Raw genomic sequence first — 18,732 nt, 5'->3', positions numbered from 1 at the left:
AGACCTCTTCATGCTAGCCCAGTTTATGTGGGAATCACAGAGATACTGTAGTGCCTGGTAGGTTATTAAATCCTACTATAGGTAGATTGACTGAATGTGTAGTTCTCTTTCATTCACATAGGAAGGGCTACCAAGAAGGAACTAATTCTCAATAAAATCTTGTTGTAATATTAACACCTATCTAGCCCTTCTGTAGCCCTGTGCATTTTCCTTTGAAGCCCAAAGTTTCATCTTTATTCCAGGAAGTACTACCAATAAACCACATACAACAACAACAGGTTTGATCTTTGCCCTGGAAAATGGCTCATTAGCTTCTTGGGGCAGGCTTGGCAGACTTATGCTGTTGTTCAATAAGTAGTGAAATCATTAAACAGTCTGTGCAGCTCTGTGGTCCTTGTTTCTAGGCCCTAACTGATGTACATAATAATTCAACATGCTTATATTTATACAGCAATTACAATGTAGACAACTTGTTTGTATTTAAACAGCTCATAGTGCCCATTAGAGAGCAGTATCCAGAGCTCTTACAGAGGAGCAACCTAAGATGAGAATGTTTTGATTAGAACACAGAGGCACTTCCATTTAAGAAAATAAAAATATTTGGGTGGGCTCTACAAACAGCTTGTTTTGTAGCCTGCTGTTCTTCCTCTTCTCCTGCCCACCCTGGGACTAATGCAGCAACTTGCAGAGTAAGGTACTACTCAGTGTAAGTAAAAGGGGCAGAATCTGACCCTTAATAAATAAAACAGTGGTGTTCTCTTGTTGCTGAGAAGTTAACTAGGGGATGGTTAGAAAGAACACAGCACTGGTCAGAGAGTGTAAGAATACCATCTAAATCAAGAAACCAGAACTTCCCATTATACTGCTTGGAAGGGTTGCACGGTATGTGAGAACCAGTAGCAGTACCAGTGCACAATACATTTAGTATCTTCAGGCAAAACACTGCTGAAATGTCTCATGTAAAATTAAGACTGGACTGAACGATTATGTTACCATGTTTCATAGCACAAAAGGGGACACGAGATGGGACACGAGATGCTACTATGCTTCTGACTTCAAATCTGTCTGTCTTTATAATGTCCAAAAGTACATCTTCTTTAAAAGGAGGAATTGAGTGGCTGGCTCAAAGGCTCAGTAATTAGATACCCAGCCTTCCACCTCTTCATTCCTAGATCTGTCTATGCTATATGTATTAAAGAGGAATGTATTAATAAGCACATTCCATATGAGCCACTGTGCAGCCATCAGCTGTTATCTCTTCATTACTACAGTGATGGACTGGATAGACACCAGTAACATAGAAGGGAAGTCTGTATCCATTTGCCAATCCACTGACTGAGCCTTCCAATCCCCTTATGTTCTTACAATTGGTGTATAATATGTTTGGATTTGGAATACTATCTTTAAGGGGCCCAAGTCTGGAAACCACAGTGTTCCATACTAGGATTCTGTACTGGGATGGAAGGGTTAATGGAGAATAACCAGAAGCAGCTGGACATACAATGTTCCTTGTATTGGACCACTGGAGAGAATATGGGATCTCATAAGACCACCTGCCCTTGTGGGGAAAATTCAGATTTGGTCATTTTGAGGTATTTAAAAAAAGTAAACATCTTCTGACTCCTTTTTTGCGGGTGGTGGGGGTGAGGGTCAAATTAAAAGTGTGCTAACTGAATAGCCTGAAAGGCAAACTCAAAAGTAGTGGCATGTAAAAATAAAACCTGGAGGGGTGGGGGGAGTCTCATGGCAATTTTGCCTGGATATATTTCAAAGAATGAAAATTGTACCAGATTCCTTAGAACAAAGGATGGGCGATTCACTGAACCAAGTAGAAAATATCTGCCTGATCTCCAAGTCTCTCTCTATTCTTTACTCTACTGCATTACCCCCCTCCCTTTTACTACAGAGAACTAAAGCAGCATGTAATGAGCCATGTCTCACATCTATTACTAGCCCAGGGAACCCTATTGATCTCATCAGTGTTAAATTAACCTTGATAGCGATATCCCATTTTGGACACTACTGAGCTGTAGTGATGCCATTTCCTAAACAAGTCATGGGTTTTATTTCAAATGAACATGGTAACTGACTAATCAATGCTGAAAGATTATTAAAACCTGATTCCTGGCTTTAACAAAGCCTGTGTCTCTCCCCACAGGCTGTACAACAGCCATTTCTTATTGGTTTCCAGTACCATTATGCCCTTCTCTCTGAGCATTATTCTCCCAGTTCAGTGGCTCACAGCTACACGTATCTTCTGAACTGCATATCCAATGGCTCACTTAATCAGTGTGTTACAGTACTGCAGGTATTGTTTATGCATTTGGGCTTATTTCACCCTCGCAACATATTCTTTGTATAAAGAACCCTAAAACAGAATACTAAAATGTCTTAACCACTCTTTGCAATCAAATCTTCAGTTCTTAAGAAGAAAGTCAGTTATTCTTTCCTCAGTGAAGATAAATAGAGAAATATTTTCACATTCACCTTTCTGTATAAATGCCTGGGCTGACTTGTACGAAGGGATTCTCCTGAAGTTTTTTGTTGTGAAATCTGGTGAAGCACTCCCTCCACTAAAGCCATTCCCTAGGTGTATCAAACTGAAAAATCTTGGAGTTTTGAACTTTGGCACTTTCTCTTCCTCAACGTTATGATGCTTTAATATTCTATTAGAATAATATAGAATATTACTTTCCTCTAGCAATGAAAGGAACTAATAGAACAGGGAAAACAGAGCTAGCTATAAGGATACCCTGTATCTGTCTCTGCTTTACTGCAGAGATTCTAGTGTCAATCAAGGTATTTCCACTGAAGTTAATGGAACTGCACAACTTTCACAAGATAATGATCTGGCTCTCTGCCCACAGGTTTCCCAGGCTCCCACCTGTCTCGCTTCCTCCTTCAGTTTTAAAGAAACAGTGCACATTTTCTCAGAAGCCTTAAATTCCCTGTCTAAAGCTTGCAGGTTAAAGTAGCCTGATGACCCCTGAGTAATTGCTGCCATGTGGAAACTGGAGAGCTGGTCTACATGTCATTAAGTTCTAAATGGACTTGGTCTTGTGGGGAAGAAATGGCTTGAGGCTCGTATGTTCTTAACTAAATAGTCTAAAAATCTAAACACACTAGCAAATTTAAATATAGCACATAGATCATGTCCTCACTGCAGCGTTAACCTGGCCTTTTACCTGGACTTTACCTCTACCACCCACCTACACACCCTTCTATCCCCAGACTCCCTAAGCCAGGTTTGAAGGCACTTTATAAGTGGGTTGGCTGACCCAGCTAGAGATGTAGGTTAGAGCCTATATTCTTCTTTAACTCAAGCTCTAACCCACCCACTTCATAGCATACATGCAGGCTACTTAATGTGGGTGCTGATAGTCCTCCAGTGTCTTCCCACAATTCCCTTGGGGCTGCTTCTACCTAGTCCTTTGTTCTGCATTGGAAGTCACATATCAGTTTGTATACACTTGTTCAGTATTTAAATCCCACATTTCACACAGCCTACTAGGTTCCCATGCCGTGCTTGGACAGGGATGCCATTTGGGAAATCTTCCTGCCAGCTCTCCAGAGGCTCAAGCCAAGGACTGGTGGATAGACCAATAAGGCCAATAAGTACCATGATTTGTGGAGGAATAAGAACCTCTCCAAGAAGCTGGCAAAGGAGGAGATTTTTCATGGACAGCATTACAGTACAGGGAAAGAATCAAAAACCTGAAGAGCACATACTGCAAGGCAAGTTGCCAGACTTGCCATTGGAATCATTTGCCAAAGCCTTCCCCTTGGCAAACCCTGAGGAGTTTGGCCAGGTGCTCAGCACTACCCAAAGTACTAGGGTGACCAGATGTCCCGATTTTTCATACTAGCTATCTGGTCACCCTACAGAGTACAGACCTCACACTCATGCTAGAAAGGCTTTTTGAGACCAGATGTTGTTCGATTGGGGGACAGAGGGACTAGAGGAGCTTGAACAGATTCCAGTTGCTTCAGGGGATGGCCAGTACGGCCCCAGCCCAGAGTCCCAAGACCTGTTTGAGAAGAAGACAGGGAATGGGCCAGGGAGGAAGCAGTATTGCAGCAAATGGGTAAGATGTAGACATGGCAGCTGCTATTACGGAAGTTATTGCATCATATGGGGGCAGCTTTTGCCAATCTCATTACCGATGTAGGCAATGTTATGTGCCGTGGGGTGGGTTCTGCTTCAACTGAAGACAGAAGAACCTCTGTCATTGAAATATTTACCAATACCTTGGTGTGGTGGTAATCAGGTAATCAGGTAATCGCTGCCTTTGAGAAGAGAAGTGCAGAGTGCTGGAAAAGAAGGCATACTGAGGAGATGAAGTTGCAATTCATGGAAACTTGGTGTGATGCAGGTGTGATGCAGGTGTGATGCAGGTGTGATGCAGGTGTGATGCAGGAAAGTTAAAGAGGAGGTTGCATTATTGCATTGTTTGTTTTTTGCAGGGCTTTCTACCTTAGTTGGTGTGAGACACCCATCCAGGCCTCTAGCAGTGAGGACCCTGAACCAGCAGTGGGAAAGAGAGTCAGGGATGAGCTACTGATCCTGCCCCAATCCAGCCTGCTTCAGTGGACTTCTTACACACTACCATATCCTGCAGCCACCGGACAGTTCTAAGAAAAGGAGTACTTGTGGCACCTTAGAGACTAACCAAAGTTCTAGGTGAGGGATGAGCCAATTAGTGTATTCCTGGCATGGACGTATGCATGGGCAGAAGTCCTTTGCTCACTCTACACCTAGGCAACCATGGGGGAAGGAGAACAGGTACATTGACCATGTGCTTTTCCATTATGTGTGACATGGCACTGACTGGCTTGATTGTTGGTGCTTTTTGCACTTTGCACTTTTCTCGAAATGTTCATTGTTCACATAATAGCAGCTGCCTGTTATTTTAATAGACTGTTTGATTGTACAATCCATTTGTACATGAGTGTTTGAAGGAAATAATAGAGACAGGAAGTTCAAACAAAAGCTTTTAATAAAGTCACAGATTAATGATAGACAAATGGATGGAGAGTATCTAGAAATATTACCGCAGACGAATTGCATTATTCCACGTTATCTCACTTCCCTGAGCAAAGCAATGATGTGGGCACACAAGGGTGGTATCTTTTAAGTCCCTTGCTCTGCTAGACCCAGTCCCAGTTACAAGAGGCTTGCTCTCTGGTTTCCTGTAAATCAGCACTGTCTCTTACCCACTGCTCTTAACCATTCTCTCCCTTATCCTAACTTGTTGTCGTTGTGCAGTGCACAATATGCTCCCAAAACATGAATAGAATTGGGCACACTTGGCATCCAAATAGTCATGTAGATCAGTGGTCTCCAAACTTTTTGGCTCGTGCACCCCCAAGGTGAAGACCAGAAGACCTGCCACAGACGCACCCCTGACGGAAGAAGACCGGAAGACTTACAGCAGACGCGTCACCGGAGGGGAACACCAGCCGTGGACATGCAGAGCTGCTGCCGAAGAAAAAAACGGTGGAGTGCCGTCTGGCGGCGCTCCTGCTGCCGCGCACCCCCTGGGATCATCTCACACATCCCCCTGGGGTGCACGCACCCCAGTTTGGAGACCACTGATGTAGACGGTGCCATCTGCCTTCAGTTAGCCAACCACACATTCCACCGCTATCCTACAACTACTCAGTCTGTAATTCAACCTTCTTTTGCCAGACACTCACATCAGAGTAGGGCTTCATGATCCTGGGCAGTAGAAGATGGATCTCCCAAAGTAACGATTGGCACAGACACCCCATAAACCCACATTAGTTGGAGGAAATAAAGTCCTTTCTTATGCAAATTTGAAAACCCCTGGCATCATGCACCTTCCTAGTACATGTTGCTGGATCTGTTGAGTGTATATTAGTTATAGCAATCACCTGAGATTCCCAATTAACACTCTGAGGTTTGGTAGGTGATCAGACCTAGTAGCATTAGAATTACTGTTCAGTTGGGCACCCCGATGTGCATGGTTGCAATACTCATGCTTAGGGAAAAACCTTCTGTATTTGTAATAGTTCTAACAACAGTTAGCAAAGCTACAAACACTCTAATTCAGCAAGGTAGCTAGAGATAGCACAGAATGAGCATCCACCTATCCACACCGTCCTTTGCAGACAACTTGAAGTGTTGGTCATCATCTTCCTCATCCCCACCACCAGTAGCTGTCATCCTGGCATCTACCAAGGCACACAGGGCGGGATACAGCTCTTACAGTATGTTAATCTGATGCTGCTAGTCCTAATGCGTATTTGGTTTTATCCCCTTTTCCTTATTTGTATTTCTCACCCTACCTCCCATAGGTCGCTAGGACTTTTATCTCAAGTTTATTAGCATATATGTCAACTAGTTACCATGGCTTTCTTGTGGACATCTGCTGATGTTCCTCCCTTAAAACATCTTGAGATGGTATAAGCTGGCTTCTTGTGTTTATCTCTCAGCAGCTTAGTCATTACAGCCCTCTATCTTGTGATATCTTATGATCTGGAGTTACTCTTGGTTAGCCAATTATGCTAAGGTGTTTTGGGCCTAATGCCTTGATTAATTTAACGAAGCTATTGTCTTACAGGCCTTGAGTCTCGTAGGCTCATTGCATTACAGCCTTAACTTATACCTGTGCCTTATCTAGAAAATACCTATAGACGACATGCATCCCCCATTGGTGTCCTTGAACTTTCCTCTATTGTCCTCCAAGGCCTACATAATAAGCAAGTAGAATGATTTCTGGTTAAAGTATTCCTTTACCCCCTGAAGGGGAGTTATAAGAGGGAGATGTTAGGCACACGTGTGCCATAAGTAGCCCCAGCACAGTTTAAAAACTATCCCATTTGCTCAAAGCTAGCTGTAATTTTGGGTTCAATTCCAAATTTAACCACCCATTGGTAAACCACACCAATAATTGCCTGGCAACCCTCCATCACCACAGCGCTGACAGTTGACTGGACAACACCAAACTCAATAGTCACAGACCTGGAGCAGCCAGCTTCCAGATGGCACTAGCAATCCTGCTTCTGGACTAGTAGGGCCTCTCTCTTCTGTGGGTCCTAGTGCTGAAGGGCCAGAGCTCACATGGCCACCTTTATGGAGCTTTCATCATGTAGAATTTCTGGGTCCAGTGCTGGTCATCTCAGGTCTGTTCTAGTGGTCTTGCATAAGAACCACCCATCAGGAAAGGGGGAATCCACAGTTATTAAAAAAGGTATTGGCTGTCTACAGAGGTCCATGCCTCCATGATCTCCATAGTAAGATAGTGTGTCACCTTTGCAGGCTGACAAGCCACTGATGAAATGCCTTCCAGTATGTCTCATGCCCTGTGTTCTCATGCTGTTGCCTACATGACTTGCATTAATGCCAACAGCTGGAAGAAGTTGTCACCCTGAGCTGGAAGCATGTCCTGCTACTGGTTGGAACAGAGGCTATGGGCAGTAGCGTGGAGCATGCCGAGCTGGAAGTGCTTTAGTTTACTGACTTGGTGGGCTAAGGATGGTTCCACACAGGGTCCTGGTGTGACTGAATACATGCTGTATTCACATCCTATACGCTATTGTAATAATCGTTGTACAAAATGTGCTTTGTGAGGTATAATTTGAAAACTAATAACTCACTGGTCAATAATATCATGGTAAAATGTGTGTAGCCACAGCATATGTAAAGTTATGAATCTCCCCTGTATGATGTTCGTAGCACATGTTCAAATCTACACACATCTGACAAGGCAAGAGTGGTTAAACTGGTTTATCCTAAAGAGGGAACATGTTTACCTTAATTTACATATAAGCAGTAAACAGGGTCCTTGAGACAGCAAAAGGAGACAAGGCAAATCGTCATTTCAGCATGCACTGAGGGTAAGAAAGAACATGGGGCCACTTTCACCTCCAGACTCCATGTCACCCTCTTTACTGCTTGAATAATTTTTTCTTTGAGGGGTAATCCTCAGAAAAATCCACTTCAAAAGGAGGAATAAACGAGAGGGGAAAAAACACCAGTCTATCTCTCTTGTTCATTCTTTCATCTGAGAAGACAAAGGAACCAGCCCTTTGGACCTTGGGGGCAGATCTTGACTTGAGAATTTGGTCAGCTATGTTGCTGGGAACATGTGGTAAGGATTTTTACCTTGAACAAAGTCTAGTTTGTTATGGCTATTAGGAAGTGTTTTTTTTCTCTTTATTTCTTTTGTAACCGTTTCTGACTGTAATACCTTGTACTTGTAGTCACTTAACATCTCTCTCTGTGTAGTTAAATAAACTTGTTTTATTCTTTAATCAAAATTAATCCAGTTATGTGTTTAAACTGAGCTGCCTGGGTTACTCCAGTTAGAGCAACAAACAGTTAATTTTTGAGCCTTTACATGGGCAATGGACCTACAATATCTGACCTGCGCAGGAGAGAGCTGGATAGTGCAGAGCCCATGTTTTGGGGGAAAATTCAGAACTCGGAGTGTGTTGGGGTCACCCTGTAAGTTGTAACCAAGGCTGGTGAAAGCCAGAGCCTGTCTGGTGTGTTGCTGACCCACTGCTGGGGTCAGAGTTGCTGGACGAGGGCTGCAGCTAAACACAGACGTTCAGGATGGGACCTGCATGCGGTTTGGCTGTTGTGGGTGGCCCAGGTTGGGAGCTGGAGCAGCAAAGCATTGTGAGGCACCCGAGGTTGCAGGGCAGGTGGTGGTACAACCCCTCACTGGTCTGGCTTGCATCCTGGAATGCAATACCAGGAAGGACAGACCAGTTCTTCCATCATACACTGCAAAACAACTCATAGATTGGCATAACTGAGTGCAGCACTAAGAGCCCTGGGATATGCCCCCAGAAGTCCAAACAACTCACAGGGGTTAGTGCTGCACCAGTGTAGGTGCACCTAAATGGGTCTGAATTGCGTGTGGCATAACAGTGTTCCCACCACTTGTCACAGTGTTCCCAGACCCTGGTGCCTGGATCTGGGTAATCATTGAGTGATGATGTATCCAGAGAGGCAGGGATTTTCAAAGGCATCTAAACAGTTGAGAGTCTAACACTAGAAAGTCCCTTTGAAAGCCCAAGCCAGAAACTGTATGCTGAGGACAAGCCTAAGAACTAAGGAAGGGCAATAATGTGAAAAGTCTCTTGGCATTTTAAACCAGTACAGTATGTGGCATTGGTTTTACTGTTAACAAAAACGGCCTCATTTCAATTTAGATATTGGGTAAATGTAATGACCCATTGTCTAAATTATTACTTATGACTAGACAGTAAAAAATTCTACAGTCTGTTACAGGTCATCTGCAATATATGTACCTGCATTGATTAGAGATAGGGGCCAGATTGTTCATCTAGGAATAGAACATGGATAGGAGGATTTGTGCATAGATCCCTGTGTGACACATTAACTGATCCATGGGACCCAGAACCCACTGTGGATTTGAGATCTGCATGCCGAGGGGAAGGGAACTTACTGTAGGTGGGAGGTGGTGATGATAAGTGCATTACATACATTGTCTCCCATCTCCTCCTTCTGCCTCAAGGTAGACAACAGGAAATGTGCTAGAAAGTTAATAGCGTATCCAATTATATTAATGAGGAGGAGTTCAGGCATTGGCTATGCAAGCTCTATCAGCTTGGCTTCACTGGAGAAGTGCTGATATGTTTTTGGTGAGAGCTGCAGGGTTGAGGAGGCGCAGGGACTCAGCAAATCACGTAGGACCCTGTGGGTTCTGGGGAACAAGCCCCATGCCCTCTTTGTAGCGGGGATGGTAGAGGGACAAATCTCCAAAAGAAATGTAGTGTAAAGTCTGTAAGGGAGCCCAGTATAACTTCCTGTCCTCCTATATGGGATTTTCTGTGTAGAAAAACATCTGGTCTAGAGTTTATATACGCAGTATGATAGGTTAGGTTTGTATGCATCTTCTCTTTATTTATGCCCTTGAAAAACAATACAATAAACTGCAAACAACAAATCTACATCCCAAGAAAATGTGAGTTGGACATTATATCCAAAGGAATAAATCATTCCTGAAAGACAGAAGTGATATTACTGTTGAATTAGTGCTGAATGTTCTTTTGTTAAATTGTATACAATCAAAGCAAGGTGCCAGATTGCCAACTAACTGTCTGGAGGTCGATTTTTAAATTCACAGATGAGCTAACGTGTTTGTGGTGATGATCATAAAGGGAGGAGTTCACCTTGCATTAGCCTTGACTCATAACAATAAATCTGCAATGTATCCAGAAATAGATGTCCTATTTCCTGTCATTGCTCTGTAAGCCATAATTTAAACATTTACATGTCATAACATAAAGCCTTCTGAAAGGTCTCTTTTGAGGGAATGATCACTATAAGGACAGATACTTAAAAAATATAAGCATCTTCAGTGGAAACTGAGGTCCTTCAGGATCTTGCAGCTGATTAGAAGTTTTGTAAGCCCATGAGAATGAAAAGTGAATGATAAAATAACACTGGTAAAAGTCAAAGGAGGATGGGATAAAACAGGAATATATGTTCGGTTACAGGAACTGATGGGAGAGAGAAATTATACAGAAAAACCAAGTAACCGTTTATATAAAATTAATTAATGTATTTCATTCAATAAAACAAACTTTGTTAATATAATGTCAAAGTTGCTATTCTTCAGCAAAACTATGAACACTGGAGGAAAAATAAATGTTAAATCAAATTGTTACCTCTTTAAGTAGTGACATAACTTTTTATCAGAATATAGATTCATAAAACAATATGCATTTGGAAACACTCTTGGTTAGGTGAAATCGCTTATGAAAAGATTTGTTATAAAATTTGTTAATTCGGAACAGACTATTAGGTCTTAGAGTAGCAGTACCAACGTAACTTAATAAAATTGATCATAAATTATTTGTAGGGAGTAGAGGGGAGGAGGAAATAGGTTCACGTTCAGTCAGTTTTTTCAAAAGTGTGTAAATATATAGAGACACTTTTGTTTCATGTCATGCTTTCTGTTTTCATCTGTATGTTGAATACTGCAATTGTATATATATCTTAAATGAAATTTGACATGTTCTTCTGCGCTGCTGAGGTAGAAAGCATTTGAATATTACTATGAGTTTCTAGACATTTTGGATTCTATCGTTTCACTTTTTTTTAAAAAAAAGCATCAGATGAAGATCAAATTATTGTGTGATTATCATTTTTAATTTAGGTATTTCATATATAACATTTTAGACATTTCACTCCATGACAAACATTAGAAATCTTAAAAGTAGTTTACTATACTATTCTTGATAGTTGTAAATGTCTTAGTTTTCATGTCACTTTGGCCATTCTCTGCTGCTTACCATTTCATTTTGAAAAAGGATCCCTGGCAAAAGCAGAGAAATGCAACCATAGATATTCTTTTAACACAGGGCAGTAAATATGCAGCTATGGTAGCATCTAACAGCTTTTTTTAAAAAAACTCTAAGGCACTTTTCAGTTAAAAATACATTGTCTTGAAGCCTTTATGAACTCAAGTAGAACTTCCAAGTTATGAACACCAGAGTTATGAACTGTCTGATCAACCACACAGCTCATTTGGAACCGGAAGTACGCAATCGGGAAGCAGCAGAGACAAACAAAACAAAAACAACCAAACAATGTACATTACTGTGTTAAACATAAGCTATTTTTTAAAATTATGAGAAGTTTTAAAAAACATTTTACAAGGTAAGGAAACTGTTTCTGAGCTTGTTTCATTTAAATTAAGATGGTTAAAAGCAGCATTTTCCTTCTGCATAATAAAGTTTCAAAGTCAATGTTCAGTTGTAAACTTTTGAAAGAACAACCATAACGTTTTGTTCAGAATTATGAACATTTCCGAGTTATGAGCAAATTGTATTCCCAAGGTGTTCATAACTCTGAGATTCTACTGTATACTGCTTTGTGTCAACTACGTACTGCATTTCTGACATCAAGTTTTTTGACAGTGGGTTTCAACTTTCTTCTATCTTTCTTGTAGTTATCCCAAATCATTATAGCAAAACAAACAAGTGTCAGAGTAGTAGTTCAGTTCTGGACAGTTATATTTAGCACATAGCACCCAACTGGTAAGTAGATAACAGTCCCTTTATAGGACTATAAGCTGGGGGGAGGGATAGCTCAGTGGTTTGAGCATTAGCCTGCTAAACCCAAAGTTATGAGTTCAATTCTTGATGGGGCAATTAAGGGATCTGGGGCAAAAACTGGAGAGTGGCCCTGCTTTGAGCAGGGGGTTGGACTAGATGGTCTCCTGAGGTCCCTTCCAACCATGATATTCTATGACTCTATTTATTAGCATAATTAACAATCTCTTCTGTGTTTTTATTTGCACAACAATGAGTTACATATTTATGGATATACCTGTATAGCAATTGTTCAGTATGGTCTTTATTCAGCAAAGCAATTAATCATGGGCCTGGGGTCAACTGAAATCAATATGAATTAAGCACATGCTTAAGTAGTCTACTGATTTGGGGCCTATTTGATTAAATAGGTATCCTAAGGAACTATTCTTTTGTCATACTGGGGGAGTGAGAAGATAATAGTGGAACCATCTATAACTGAACAAAGCATAAGTACACTTTGGGGACAGCAAAATACTGTAGAATGATAGAAAGGGAATGCAAACACTTCCCACATTTTCAAGTAACCTGTAATCTTTTGCTTTGTTTCATCTCCCTCTGCTAATTGTTCTCTTAAGGTGACCTGAAAAGCTTTTCATTTGCCAAGACGTGCACTCAGACTACTCTTTTTCCCTTGCAAAAGTAGAGGACCTCAACAGCACCTTAAATCAGTGGTTTTCAAACTTTTTTCCTGGGGACCCGGTTGAAGAAAATTGTTGATGCCCGCAACCCAACAGAGCTGGGGATGAAGGCTCTGGGGTAGGGCCACAGTCAAGGGGTTTGGGTGCAGAAAGGGGTTCCAGGTTTGGGGGGGGCTCAGGGCTGGGGCAGGATATTGGGCCGAGGAGTTGTGGTACAGACTTACCTCCGGCAGCTCCCAGCGGCACAGCTGGGGTGCACTGCGGAAGCGCACCACTCTCGCTTGCAGGCACCACCCCTACATTCCCACTGGCCGTGGTTCCCAGCCAATGGGAGTACAGAGCCAGTGCTTGGGGCAGGGGACCCCCTGCTGGGTGCTTCCAGGGTACAGCATGGTGTTGGAAAAGGTAGGCACTAGCCTGCCTTAGCTGGGCAGAACTGCCGATGGGACTTTTAATGTCCCGGTCAGTGGTGCTGATCAGAGCAAGGCAACCCAGTGCCTTACATGCCGCAACCCAGTAGTGGATCGCATCCCACGGTTTGCAAAACGCTGTCTTAAATGGAGCCAGGGGACTTCAGTTCTTAATGCTATTTTAGTTTAATCCATTCTTGAAAGGGAAAAAAAGAGCCCTGGACTTGGGTCTTGGCAGGTAAATACTAGGGCTGTCAATTAATCGCAGTTAATTCATGCAATTAACTTAAAAAAATTAATCACAATTTAAAAAAGTAATCGTGATTTAATCATACTGTTAAACAATAGAGTTTACAATTGAAATGTATTAAATATTTTGAATGTTTTTCTACATTTTCAAATATATCAATTTCAGTTACAACACAGAATGCAAAGTGTACAGTGCTCACTTTATATTTTTATTACAAATATTTGCATTGTAAAATTGATAAACAAAAGAAATGGTATTTTTCAATTCACCTCTTACAAGTACTGTAGTGCAATCTCTTTATCATGCAAGTGTAACTTACAAACGTAGGGTTTTTTGTTACATAACTGCACTCAAAACCAAAACAATGTAAAACTTTGGAGCCTACAAGCCCACTCAGTTCTACTTCTTGTTCAGTCAGTCGCTAAGAGAAACAAGTTTGTTTACATTGTTTTATTTTTGAATGCAGGGGGTTTTTTGTACATAATTCTACATTTGTACATTCAACTTTCATGATAAAGAGATTGCACTACAGTACTTCTATTAGGTAAATTGAAAAATACTATTTCTTTTGTTTTTACCGTGCAAATATTTGCAATAAAAATAAATATAAAGTGAGCACTGTACACTTTGTATTCTGTGTTATAACAGAAATCAATATATTTGAAAATGTAGAAAACATCCATAAATATTTAAATGAATGGTATTCTATTATTGTTTAACAGCGTGATTAATCTCAATTACTTTTTTTAATCAACTGACAGCCCTAGTAAATACAGAAGAAACTATTTTTGCTATTGTATGTAATTATTTCTAATTCTAAATGTGTGGGTACTTTGTCAATCTGAATTTCATCTTCTTCTCCTTCCACCAGTACTACACTACTCAAAATAATAGCAGTATTTGCATTGACCTGATTGGGAAGTAGGATCGAGCCTTAACCCCCAGACAATTGACCTATATACAGGGAACTCTGCAGGGCCTGGGAAGGAAGGGCCTTCATCCCACTTATCTGCAAGCAGATACTAGGACTATAATTCATTCAGGGTCTTATCCAAAGCCCATAGGAGTCAATGAGAATTTTTCCATTGATTTCAGTGGGTTTTCAATCAGGCCTTCAGTCTGTACATTGATATAGCAGCTGTGATCCCTTAACTGGGGACTGGGGATAACTGGATCTGTAAGTTTGTAAGCGGGACCTTTTATCTGAGTTCACCCATAATGCCTCCCTCTGTAACAGTCTAGGTGGAGCTGGTGTGTAGCCCTCATTCAATGGAACACAAGGCATACAGAGAGACTCCAGCCCAGTGCTCCATCTAGATCTTTCAACACCAGGAAAGGGCAGTATGATGGTCCAGTGGCCAAGGAACACCTTGAGCAGATGCTACATACCCATGTGAATATTGCCCTAATCTTTTTTAAAAATTTGAATGGTATGACTTATCTTCTCCCTAAACATGCTTTTTCAGTTTGCTTTTAAAAATACAAGGCCAATGTAATTTTACATGCAACTCTGAATCAAATGGAATGCAAAATAATCCATGTACATGGTGTTCCTGGATGCTACAGTAATACAAATAATTAATAATAATTTACACTGTAATTACATTCTCTGTGTGTCAGGGGAAGAAGACATGGATGATAAGCAACTGACTGCTAAACACTATCTGAAAATGCGATCATGCACATATTTGTGGTGAAGCCCTGATTTTCATAAGATGTACTTAGGAAAAAAATCTGATCCACTATGGCAATTTCTGTGGTCCATAGTCCAGTTCTCTGTAGCAGTGGCCAGTGCCAGCTTCTTCAGACCTTGAAGATGCAAGAAATCCCGCAATAGGCAGATGTAGTACAATCCGCCCCCATGAAGGTCTCATGCTAATCCATAATAATAAGAAATTGGCTTAAACCCTGAAACATGAAGTTTTATCTTCCTTCCAATACTTGTTGCTTCTATTGGCTATTATAAAAAATCCAAACCTTTTTATCTCTTCATGTGAAAGCCTTTCTGTGCCCTTCATCACTTTCATCACCCTCTAATAGGTCTGAAATAGCAGAACAGAAATACATAGATTATTTAGTCAGCTAACATTGGGAAGCTGTGGTTTTCTTGTGCATGGCCCATACCAGCTGTAAATGTCCTAGATAATGTGTCTTACTTTTCTTCTCTTGGCAGACAATCCCATGGTCTTTTAGATTTCACAGTTTTCACTGCTAGAACATTTTTATTCAGACAACATTTTCATTTGTTTAATATCATTCAATTTCTCCGTGAACCACCCTAAACAATTTCATTCCCTCCTTGCTTTTTGCCTTCTCTTAATGCTTATCTGCTCTTGAATTTCATGACTAGAGAGTTCACAAGGGAGCTTGCATCTGAAAAAAAAAATCTATGTAAGTGCAGGGTATCACTTCCTGAGTATCTGTGTGTCCTGAAGAAAACTTCTGCTAGATTCAATGGTTATTCAGACTACATGTTAATGTAGCTAGAGGCATTTTGTACCATAACTATATAATAGCTTTTCTTTGCAAAGTTTAAAATTTGTGAGAATGAACACACTTTTTAAGCAGGTTTTGATTTAAATTCAGGGTATCCTTAAGTAAATAAATAATTATGGACTATGAAGGACATACTTTGCCTCCACTCTGTCAACAGAAGTCTACATTTCCCAAAGCGAAGGAGTACTTGTGGCACCTTAGAGATTAACAAATTTATTTGAGCATAAGCTTTCGTGAGCTACAGTTCACTTCATTGGATGCATTCAGTGGAAAATACAGTGGGGAGATTTATATACGCAGACAACATGAAACAATGGGTGTTATCACATACACTGTAACAAGAGTGATGATAACACCCATTTTTTCATGTTCTCTGTGTATATAAATCTCCAAACTGTATTTTCCACTGAATGCATCCGATGAAGTGAGCTGTAGCTCTCGAAAGCTTATGCTCAAATAAATTTGTTAGTCTCTAAGGTGCCACAAGTACTCCTTTTCTTTTTGCGGATACAGACTAACACGGCTGCTATTCTGAAACCTGTCATTTCCCAAAGCCTATTTCATGTCTCAGGTATTATACTCAATGCATCAGTTATTTCAAGAAAAACAGTAAGTATTCTCCCAGAGTATGTTTATTTAAATTTGCCCAATTTCAGTTCTCCTTTGAAAGCCACACAGTGTCTCATGATTCCTACCATTTCATGATCAAGTAGAGAGCATGAAATCCTTCAATTAACCTTTGCTATTCAGGAAACAAATCCACTGTTTAAATTTACCCTATAAATGGATGTAATTTAAAATTTAGAACAGCCTATCGCAATAAAATATGGAAAACCATAAACATCATCAAACATAAACCAAAAGTGATGGCTTCAGGAAAATGACACAGTTTATCCGGTGAAGTGAAACTTTCAACTTTTATTCTCGGCAGGTACAATAGGTTTCTTCTAATTAAAACAATTATTACTCTCCAGTGTGACATAAGCACTACCCCTCACCTGCTGTAATTAAGCCCTGTGCTATAAAGGGTTGCTGAAGAAATGGAAACTGGCTCTTTTCTAATCACATACTACTACACAACTGCTGCAAAAGCAATCCTGGGATTACCAGGGGTCTTACTTCCAAATGTGTTATCAAAATACTGGTATCATCCTCTGTTCAGTAAAGCTCATTTGGAGTCTTTAGCACTGTGAGGTGTTGTGGGTGATGTCTTGTCAAGGATACTTTGTCATGCACCTCTTGTTGATACATCATACCTATTATTCCATGAAAATTCTAGCCTTAGGAAACACGGACCTGATGTTCTTCTCACATAAGTGTAAAACATGAGTAAGACCACTAACTCTGATGACATGACACCAGTGTAAATGAAAAGTCTTAAATAAAAACCCTGTAAAATATAATAGTGGTGACAAAATATCCACAGCAATATATTACTGCCCAAACTACCTCCTTCAGGGTTCATGTGTCAAGCTGTAACCTGCCAAATGATGTTGCCAATGAAATGTCTACAATAAAATGTGATCTTTTCTAGTCTGGGGACTGTTATAGTGTCACAGTGAATTATTCCATTCTTTTAGTGTTGAAAAAGATCTTCTCGGAGGATCTAGTATATTGAAATTGAGCTTCTCAGCTTTAGTATGTTTTACCCAAATACCTCGTATCCAAGAAAGAAGATATCAATTAAATTTGTGTTTAGTTTAAGTAAACACGTTAGTACTGTGGATTCCATGATTCAGATCATAGGGATGGCAACTTTTTAGATACTGGAAAGATCCTTATTAAACTAACAGGATAGATTTAATGCTTGATATGTGAACATTGTAGGAGCAGGATTTTATAATTGTACTATAAGAAGAGAGGTACTAATGTATGTCTTGATTTCATTTTACCAGCCACCCTTTTTGAATAGCAGAAAGGAATGACCCTCTGGGACATTGGTAGGAATGCATCTGACAGACTGACAGTGCCTGTACTGATGTTAAAGCAGGAACAGACCAGAACAATCCTTATGACTAATTATGGTCACCCTTTTGTTTTAGGATAAGTTATAATGTCTACCATGGTTTCCTATATGTATTACAAATTAGGCACTCTAGTTAAATATACATTTCTTTGTTTTAAGGTTTAGTTAGTAAGAGACAGGATCTTGTATTGTGTCTATGATAAATAGATTAGAGAAATGTTGAGGGCCTGAAGCGCCAGTGTGAATTGTTTTAGTTATAAGATTTAGCAAGGCTTGATTTACAATGTATTCTGTATACCTTTGAAGGTTTCTGTGAGAGACTGTTTGTGTGAATGAGGAATGCATGCATCAGGAAAAGATAAGGTGTGAAAGCCATCACAAATGTCCAGATGGTTAAGAAAAAGTGACAGACTTGGAAACATCAGGAGACAATCCAAAAATATCCATTGTATCCGAGGCTAAACATGTTAGCAGCATTGACGACCTCCGAGGTGAGGCAGGCACCCGCGAAGGCAAGACAACAAATAGGAGATAATGATGGGAAGCCCAACAATAACCATCAAATGCTAACAGCAGAAAACCCCAAGATTACCACCACTTAAGGATTCAGAGTAACAGCCGTGTTAGTCTGTATTCGCAAAAAGAAAAGGAGTACTTGTGGCACCTTAGAGACTAACCAATTTATTTGAGCGTAAGCTTTCGTGAGCTACAGCTCACTTCATCGGATGCATACTGTGGAAAATACAGAAGATGTTTTTATACAGGATATACAAACTAGGTTTTACACTATCTTATCTACAGTGGATTCCTCAGTAGCTAGTTAAATTCCCAATGTATAGTCCTGACTATGAGGAACAGAATATTGAGTCAGAT

Source organism: Eretmochelys imbricata, chromosome 1 (genome assembly GCF_965152235.1).
Source record: "Eretmochelys imbricata isolate rEreImb1 chromosome 1, rEreImb1.hap1, whole genome shotgun sequence".
Taxonomy (NCBI): Eukaryota; Metazoa; Chordata; order Testudines; family Cheloniidae; genus Eretmochelys; species Eretmochelys imbricata.
The sequence above is the reverse complement of the archived record's forward strand: the minus strand, read 5'-3'. Positions refer to the sequence as shown.